General features: G+C 42.6%; 1 protein-coding gene across 2 annotated transcripts in view; it reads right to left on the bottom strand.

Annotated features, from left to right (window-relative positions):
* TIGAR (TP53 induced glycolysis regulatory phosphatase) overlaps positions 1 to 8566 on the bottom strand; it is a 62370-nt gene that overhangs the window by 11137 nt on the left and 42667 nt on the right. The gene's annotated exons all lie outside the window — the stretch shown is intronic.

Here is an 8566-nt window from a genome sequence, read left to right as displayed (position 1 = left end):
TCTTGCATGCTGCAAGAAGCCATGTAAGTGACCCAGCAAACATCTCTTGCTGAATTGTCAAATACTTTCTTTTTCTCTGCCAGCAGCTTCTAAAGAAGAATCATGCAAGTAACGTGACCTAATTTGGTGTTCTAGAAAAGAAGGATGTAAATTCCTCTAGAAGGAGCTGGATTAATCCTGTTACAGCTCATTTTACATTGCTGGCCTTAAACTGAAATCAAACTCTGGTCCCAGAAAAGCAAGTGCTCTAACACTATTCTGTCTGGGAAAGGTGTGGTGGCAGAACTATTCCTTTTTAGAAGTTGTAAGGTTTATCTGTGTGTGAAAAAGGTCTGTGTTACATACTTATATTAGTTTTATATTTTCCTTCAGTCAGTAAATCTACCAACAAGGAACACCAACAATTCTTGAGCAAATATCTTGCTTATACTTCTAGACTCTTTGGTAATAAAAATTACGTCTGGTATGTTTGCCAAAGCATGAAGACTCCATTTAATTTAGTAGCACTTGTGTGAAACTGCCACTAATTTCTAGGAAAATAACTCAGCTTTTTGCCTTTCATTTTTGGAATGTTTGTTTTCCATCCTCAGCAGATTGCATCTAAACTTGTCATCGGAAGAACCAGTTGGTCTTTGATACTGAAATGAACAAACAAGCTCTAGTGATGAGGTTTTGGAAAGTCAAAGTGGAAGGAATGGTATGGGAAGACTATTAATTCTACTTGCTGAAGTGTGACCCTTGTAAATGCTGAATAAGCCTGCCAAAGGGAATCTTTGTCTGGAGGATCCATGACAGAACATTTAATATTCCCCTTTTTCATATCTGTTCTCAAGGAAGTGGTGCTAACAGCAGATTTTTAGCTGTCTGGAGAAAAACAGAATATAGAGATGGGCTGACCTAAGCTGTACTTTCTCTTTGGTCTGTGCCTGACAGCTGTAGAATGCAGGCTGCAGTTTATGGTGTAAAGCCGCCTTAGAAATCCTGTTTCGGTCATGAAAAGCTATTCAAGATTAAGAGGAAAATGACTTAATGGGCATGAGGTTTTCTATTTGTATATGCAGTGCAGATTCCTTGGAAGGGTGACAGCATTCAATGCCTTGAAAATGTCGTGTAAAATTATATGCATGGCTTGAATTGAATAAAAAATTCTTGCCACTGGGAGAGGTGAGGAGCAAATGCCATTGTTTACCTTTTTTAACTTGCTCACGGAGACCACTGTAAACTGCAGGTGCCCTTTACAGAGCCTGAACTGAGGTTATTGCAAGGAAAAAAATGCCAAGAGTCTGGATTTGTCAAGGATATCACTTGGTGCCCTTCGCCTCTTGTCACCAGCTCTACAACCCATGTCTGCTTCTGTGGGAACTGGTGACAAACAGGAGGAGAAGAATGCAGGCAGTTAAACACACGGAGAGAGCTCGTCCTGGCCAGGTGCCTCTACCCTGCTGCAATGCCAGAAATGTCACTGTTAGAAGGTGGCACTGCCCAAACAGGTGGGAGTCCTACCCAAGGTCCTTTCTTCTGCAACAATTCACTCTGGACAGCAAAATCTTAATGATGAAAGAGTTATTTTATAACTTTTCCTGCTGTATGAGAGGTGAATGAAGCCACAGACAGTGATTATGGAGAAGGGGTATAATGTAAAGGAGGAAATTATCATGGAATAGTTTGGGTTGGAAGGGGCCTTAAAGAACATCCAGTTCCATCTGTCAGGATTGAGATTGCACGTTCTAACCCAGTTCTGGTATTTCTGTGAGCTCAAAAATTGATCAGTTTATTGCATCTGTGCCTCATTTTCCCCTCATTAGAGGAAAGTTTAATTTATGCTTGTGTAGTATTTTGAGCATTAGTCTTTCATGCCTCATTTACTGTTATTTTTTGCCAGTGCTATACCCAAAAATACAGAGCTATTCCCTGGTATTCACACCAGGTCAGCTGTGTAAAGAGATGCCTGTCCTCCTCTTGTATCTTTGCCTCATGGAGCTCTCAGGACAGACCATCAGTGCTGCATAAAAATAAATGTATTACTTCATACTATATACTGGATGTGGTAGAAGTCAGTAGCAACCACAGGACTGTTGTCCTGTGGGACCACAGAATTAGAAGAATAAATTATTATTGTTATGTATAAGGACAAACAGCTTTATTTCTGATTGTGTAAGTTGAAGGGCTTGACTTTATGATGTAATAGCATTTAAATGCTAAGGTGTAATCTTAGCCCAACATTTAGAAGCAAGTTCTTTTAAAGGTTATTTCTTGGAGGTTAGGCCAGATTCTGGGTAAAGAATGGTGGTTCAAAGTTCTTTCTTTCCATTCACATTTCTGTCAGAATAACCTACAAAAGGAGAAAAGCAATGTTCACCCTTTATAATAAAGGCCCCATAAGAGAAAAGCCATGGAAATGAGTCAATTTAGGATATGAAGTCAGTGTTGCAAGCTCTGCCAAGTGCAGCTTGGAGAAGATGAGAAAGCTTGAGCAAGCAAAACTTCCTCTGGGCATACACTTTCCATGTGACATATTTTTTTAATTGGGAAATGGACTGTGGACTTCAGTATGTGATGCTCAGTTCCAGTCTCATTGGCCAGTTTCTCTGCTCTCAGAACAGACATAGAGCAGTATTTTCAACCAGCTCTGTGCAGGGCTAAGAAAAGGTGAAGAAATGTTCTCTGCTGGAGTAATTATCAATATCCACAGGAAAAAAAAGTCACTGAACAAAGCAAGGTTATTGTGTCATGTTTGTAACACAGACATAGAAATATGAAGTATCTAATATCAAATGTTCTGTGTAAGATAGAAAAACCCCTCAAAGTCTGGCAGTGTTAAATCATGCAATCACTCTGCATGGACCAGCACACAATTATGTGCTGTATCTCCCTTCTCAGAGGAGCCATGGTAGGTACTGGAATGTTCCTGATGCCTGTTGCAGTTCACAGCTGCTTCTTAATCTTCACTCCAGCCACTGGGAATGCAACAAAAAATACCATGATAGAAAAGGCACCAACGTTGAGCAGTCTGTGGCCCGCAGGATGTGATGTTAGTTTTGATTGTCTTCCTGGTTTTTATTTTGGCATTCACCTTCTGCTCTGTGTGTTGCTCGTGTCAATTCAATGTCTACCAAGTTTGCTGAGTTACTCCAAAATTACAGAGATGTAACTGAGAGCAGAATTTGGCCTTGTGTGCCCTTCCAAAGGTGCTAAGTCTGAAAAGATACACACAGAGCAACACTGGCTAAATGGCAATTGAAAGGGAATATGAAAACCATCTGTGAATATTTAAAGGATGTAAAGACTAAAGAGGAGGTGGGTTTGGACTGCATGTTCCAATAAGAGTTTCAACTTAACTAACAGGGATAAAACTAACAAAGGAAAAGAGGGAAGATTTAGAAAAGCAGTATTTCTAAAAACTTAGAAATCAGTCTCATAGTGTACAAACATTTCTCTGATAATGGACTGATACACAGTGTGTGATTTCCAGGATAACAGGAGAATACAGCTATGCATTTGTGTTATAAAGTACTCTTAAGCTGCCTGGGAGATGGCAAGACGGGGCTTCATGTCTGCCTTTCTGTTTGGTCAGCTGAAATGGATTGATTTCTCCCTCCCTCTGTTCCATCTTTGGGAACCATGTGGATGATCATCTGGATCCAGACAGATGTGCTTCATCTCCCATTGGCTTAATAAGTTGATTGATTTTAAATCTGCAGAAAGGAGGATCCCACGGAGAAAAACTTTACATTCCTTGAAGAGATACTTTCCATGAAAGACAAAGCCTTGGGGGAAGAAATCCTTCAGTTCAATTAATTCAGGTTTAGATGAGGGGTAAAGAGAATCATATGCTCCAAGGCACGATCAGCTCTTTCCTAATGGGCATTGGCTCATTCTTAACAGTGCCAAATATCATCAGAGCATCTTTGAGATCCAGTGGTTTCAACAGGAATTCAAGGCCCTTGGCCCCCAGGCAGGAACAGACCCTGTACATATCAATTTAGGAGTATCTTGAACTGGGGAGTTACCAGAGTTGAAGCTGGTTTGGTTGTCTCCCAAAAGTCTTATTTTAAGCTCCTTAAACTGAACCATAACAGCTCCTGCCTGGCATAAATTATAATCCTCCGAAATGCTCTGTACTCTCTCATGCAAGTCATTTATAGTGGCTGTTTCAACTCTGTTCCAAAGAGCAGTTTTAAATCCCAGCAGAAATAGCCTGACCCCACAAACAGGGGCTGCTTCCTTCCGCCACTCCTCGTGTGTGCAGCACCCAAGTTATCAGAGTGCTCCATGCCTGTTCCCACAGCGGAAATCCTACCAGCACAGGCCAGCCAAGCCTCCTTTTTTGAGAAATGAATCTCTCTCCCCGCTCACCAACCAAAGATGGAAATTGCAGCGGGTCATTGGCAGGAGCTTGGCCCCAAGCTTGACCAGCTACACAAGAGGATGTGAGTGCTTCTGTTGAGTACTTGTTTGGAAACCGCTGCCTGACCACCAGTTGTTATCTTGGAAGTGTTTTTAGCCATTTTGGGCACTTCTCCCTGCCCATTGGAAGTGGTTCTTTCTTTCAAGCAGTCCATAAATTACGGGCAAGTCATGCAAACTGATGTTGCTACATGCAAAGTGGACACACCACATTTATATCTTACTTCTGCTTACAGTAGGAAATCTTTTGCTGCAAGAGTATAACAACATTTTCTAGTTTTTCTTCTCCCCATGATTATTTTACAGCAGGTAGGTATTTATGGATGACGACAGTCAGCCCCCTTGCCTGGGTGTGAGACCCAGCAGGTGAGTCAGCACATCCTGATGGCTGAGAAGTGGTGCCCCCCAGGGGTCTGTAATGGGACTAAGTCATTTTTGACGTCATCATCAATGACATGGACAGTGGGATCGATTGCACACTCAGCAGGTTTGCAGATGACACCAAGCTGAGGGTGCAGTGACACATCTGAAGGACAGGATGCCATCCAGAGGGACCTGGACAAGCTCGAGAACTGGCCCAGCCCCAGGGTCACAGCACAGGAAGGACAGGTAGCTGTTGAGCCAGTCCAGAGCAGGGACACCAAGGCAATCAGAAGGATGAAGCAGCTCTGCTCAGGAAAGGCTGAGAGAGCTGGGATTGTTCAGCCTGGAGAAGAGAAGGCTTTGGGGGACCTTTCAGTACTCAAAGGGGCTCTATAAGAGAGATAGGGACAAATTTCTTAGCAGGGCCTGTTGAGACAGGACAAAGGGCAGTGGGTTTAAATTAAAAGAGGGTTGATTGACATTAGATAGAAGGAAGAAATTCTTTGCTGTGAGGGTGGTGAAACACTGGCACAGGTTGCCCAGAGACATGGAAGATGCCCCATTCCTGGAAACATTCAAGGTCAGGCTGGGCAGGGCTCTGAGCAACCTGATCTGTTGAAGATGTCCCTGCTCATTGCAGGGGGGTTGGGCTACATGGCCTTTAAAGGTCACTTCCAGCCCAAATGATTCTATGATTCCATGAAGGCATCAAGAATTTGGAAGGGCATGCTTTGTACAATACATGCTGGAGCCATGTCTTTTTTGTATTTTCTTCTTTTTACTCATGATGCTGTCACAAGTAGCTCTTTAGAGAAGCATTCTGCCCACTAATAACTGGCCTGCTGGATCACCTACTTCTGCATAATCCATCTTAATTTTTATAGTGGGGTCATACATGGCCAGACCTGCCAGACACTTAGAGAAACAAGGGATGGAAAACATAAAGCAGTCAAAGAGAGGGAAGGATGGGCCAAGCTGGGGATGGTGTAAGAGCCTTTAACTTCCTGTTTGTGTCAGGAAGATTTTAATATAAAGTACAGCAACCCAGGACCTATTAATGTGCACTCCTGTGGCCAGTCCTTAAACTGGCTCCTCGAGGTAGAGATTATTGTGCCATGAGCACCATTAATTTTCACAACATTATTTCCATGAGAGGTTATTACACATTAAATTACAACATTCCCAAGCCTCCAGGCTTCTTGTAACAGTAGGAGAAATGGTGGGCTGAAGAAGACAGCTGGGTTTGCACGTGGTCTATGTCAGTTTACTTAAGCAGAACCATTTTACTGCTGCTGGAGGAATGCAGCAAAAGGTCAGTGCTGAAACTCCACTAAAGTAAGCTGAGCACACATTCCATCTGCCAACATATGCTCACTCCTTGCTTGATCAAAAAGGAAATTTCAGAGCTCTGCTGCATGCTTGCCTTGACCCTGCTCCACACCGCCTGTCCAGTGGGCATCAGACAAACCATTCTCTAATCCTGCGTGGAATACGCATTCTGCTGAAAGGATGCTTGGAATAGCTGCACAGCAGCAGCAGCAGCAGCAGCGTAATCCTAAACTGGGCCTGTGCACAGGGAGAAGTGCAGGACAGCATGGAGAGGGATGTCAGAAGTGTTGCATGACTGCATGAAATGTATGGGTTTATTTCCTAGTCCTGTGCACCCATCACAACCTGACCCTGTCTAAATGAGACTCATCTTTGCAACAAACTCAACCTTGTTATTCAGCTCTTGCATTTTCTTCACCTGTCTCCTTCAAATGTTTAATTTTCTGGAGTCTGCCTGATCTGGTCAGTGTCAGAGGAGGAATTCTGTACTAACAACACACACAAGGAGCTGCACCAACTTAACCGGGCTGTTAAAAATTGCAGAAGTGAAGCTCTTGTAGCTACAAGAGCTTTTGGCTGATTTAGAACATGCCCTCATAACATCACTTGATAAAAATAAGACTTGGGCTTTTTAATAGAACAAATTACTTAGGCTTTATATTTAACCACGGTCACTGTTAAAGCTATAACTGCTTTTCAGAATATTTTAGGAATCTGATCTTGATCTTCCATATGTTAAAAACCATCACAACAAATACCTTACACTGTGGTTCCTGATGAAGAAATAACAAGGTGGCTGCAGCCTTAAATACAAAATGTTTGCTTTGGGTTCAGATTTGCTACTGTTCAGAGTGACTACTGGAAATTATCATTTCAAGGCAAGGAAGGAGACAGCCTTGAACCAGAGAAACTCACAAACCTGCATGATTTTTGTACTGATGTTATAGTTACTCACAGTCAGCTCTTCAACAGATCACAGACTCCAGCAAGAAAAATGGCCCCAATATTGAGGTCTCCTCAATGCACTGAAAGCAGAGGATATTTTGACACAGAGAGATGGGCTCTTTTCTGAAAATAAGACTTGCAGGCTTTAGAAATATTATGCAATGACCATTGTAATCAACCAGATTAAAACTGGATTTACTCACAATGTCTTTGGGCTCTGCCTTGGGGAGAATATTCAGGTCCGTTTAAGTGTATTGTATAGTCATGGATTATGAGGAAAACATCTAAAATCATACACAGATAAAAACATGAGTGTTTAAAAGATGAGGCTAAAGAATGAGGTCTTTGCTGGCAGACACCCAATCCATTCTTTTGATATTGTATGTTACTTTTGTATTTTACTATGTGCAATGACCACACAGAAAAAAATCACAATGAACAATAATTTGGAGAGGTGGAAACAACATGCTGCATGAATGTGGCTGGCATTTGAGGAAGGATCCATCACTACCCCCAGATTAGTTTATTTTCCTGGACTCCAGAAGTCTGCAGTTGGCAACAATAAATTGTATGAAAAGCTGATACAATGAAGGTAGGGCTGGCATCCAGCTGGACCCTGAAAAGCTGAAATAATGGGTTGACAGGTCTCTTGTGCAGCCTGGCATTAAGAAATGCAGAGCCTTGACCCTGGGAATACATTATTCCTGGCAATAGTCCAGGCTGGGCACTGACTGATTGGGAAGCAGCTTTGCTTTGAGAAGAGGCTGGGGATCATGGTGCAGAGAGCTGAACCCAAATTCATAGTTGTGGTGAGGCAGGACAGCCACAGACTGGGCTGCATTAGACCAAAGGTGGCCAGGAGCTCAAGAGGTGAGAGAAGGGATTATTTCCCATCACTCAGCAGCTTCTGAAGGATCAAGGGACTGCTCAGCTGTTTGGAGCATTTTTGACCAAAGGGAAAAAACTTCTGTTTGCCTTGGAAGGATGGCTTTTGAACAAGGTCCTGGATATCATCAGGGAAGTAATTCTGTCATTCTTCTGTGGAGAATTCGGAACACTGTGTCATAAATGCCTCCCTTCTTCAAGCACAGAAGATGCCAACAGGGTGCAACCCTAACAGCTCTCTGCAGGAACTGTGAAGGTCTCGTAGAATGAACAGAGTGCAGTGGGAATGGGAAGAGGGTTGCAGAAGAAGAAAGGAGGAGATGTCAAAAACAGGATCCTTTCTATGGAAATTAGACAACAAATCACAACTGCTGTCGAAGATGAATTACAAGCTTTAGACCTTCGGGTGTTGCCTGACATACAGGAAAAAAAAAACACTGGAAAAACCCAGGAAAAAGTTCAGATGACAGCACAAAAGGTTTCAGAATTCTCCTTTGAAGTATGAGGGAGGATCCAGACCAATGGATGAAGAATTGACATGCAAAAGAAAGTCCTCAACTGAGCTAATGGTGCACAACACAAGGAAGACACAGTTACCTGGCAAATGACAGAAATTGCCTTTAACCTTCTTTAGTGG

Source organism: Corvus cornix, chromosome 1A, assembly GCF_000738735.6.
Source record: "Corvus cornix cornix isolate S_Up_H32 chromosome 1A, ASM73873v5, whole genome shotgun sequence".
Lineage (NCBI taxonomy): Eukaryota > Metazoa > Chordata > Aves > Passeriformes > Corvidae > Corvus > Corvus cornix.
The sequence above is the reverse complement of the archived record's forward strand: the minus strand, read 5'-3'. Positions and strand labels throughout refer to the sequence as shown.